Here is a 1,471-nt window from a genome sequence, read left to right as displayed (position 1 = left end):
CGACAAAACTCGATAATTCTTTTTGTTACTGTATCATTTACGGCGACGTAAAAATTCGAGGTTGACAAACTGGTGCGGTCTATCCTTTCCTCGAGGGTAGATGGGACTCTCTTAAACTGTGGTAGGCACCTCATCTAGTGATGGCGTCACGATAAAAAATACCCTTGGTAGACCTGGCGTAGCATCAAGTATTCAGCTACCGACAAGATTTGAATTACACAACGAGCTCGTGCAATGAGTTCAATCGTGGCTGCGACCGCGCTGGATGGATGGTATCATTTTTTATATATTTTCGGAATTTATACTAATTCGACATGACACACTATTACGTAATAATGTTGACACCTGAATTGCGTTAGTTTAAAGATCAACAATATACACAAGCACTAATATTTCTTAGACGGTGTTTACCAAGGAGCATTCCATTTTCTTAATAAAGGTTACGTATTGGTTATGTAGCAACCGCTATCCCTGGCCGAAATAAATACCCGGCAAGAATATTTCACAGCGATCACCGCTTTGATACATCCACGTGTATGAAGCACGCGTAGATACATGCAGTGGTGATGCGAAAAAAAGTCATACATATTTTTTACAAATGTTTATTTTTAAAAAAAAGTTATATAATTTCATATAATAACCACTTTCGTTCAGCCCAGAATTGTTTTTCTTAGGGAAATTGTTTATGAAAAAAATTCGTTTACAAATGTTCATTCATTTTCATGTATTTTTAATGTCCGTTTGAAAAGAAAAAGTATATATTTATATATACTGACTATTTCACGCATTTAAGAAAAATAATGCAAATTCGTTTTTGGAATTTATTTCGAAATTTTAATTATTTTATAAAACTTCAAACATTATTTTAATTTAATAAATCACCTGATAATTAATGTTTACTTTTTCAGTTATCGTGTTACTTTAGTGTCTTTTAATTTTGCCAATACGATACACGAAACTTTAATAAATCTTGGAATTGTCTCCCCTTGTTCTGAGCGAAATCTTTCAAAAATAAAAGCAAAAACTTGTTTAACCATAAAATGCACAAATGCCGAAGTTATTAATACAAAGTAATTGAATTATACGAGGGGCGTGCAATAAGTAATGCCATTGACCCACTTCCCATAGAAGTAGAACAACGAAACTTGTCACAGTTATTAGTCTTTCTCTACATAGGAAGCACCCAGAGTTATGCATTTCTCCCATCGTTTAATGCAGCTCTGGAGACCGTTTTTGTAGAACACCCCAGGTTGGTTCTCCAACCACGACGTGACTTCAGAAATCAAGGCTGCATCATCTGGGAAACGCTTTCCTTTCAAAAACAACTTCATGGTTGGGAACAGGTGAAAATCAGAGGGTGCAAGGTCAGGGGAGTAAGGAGGATGGGTTAGAATTTCATAATAACACGCCCGTGTTTCTGATCTGGCGACATGCGAGTTGTGGACCGGAGCGTTGTCCTGCAGGAGGAGGG

This window comes from Euprymna scolopes, chromosome 17 (assembly GCF_053919585.1).
Source record: "Euprymna scolopes isolate OS-2025 chromosome 17, ASM5391958v1, whole genome shotgun sequence".
Lineage (NCBI taxonomy): Eukaryota > Metazoa > Mollusca > Cephalopoda > Sepiida > Sepiolidae > Euprymna > Euprymna scolopes.
This window is presented reverse-complemented; position numbering follows the sequence as displayed.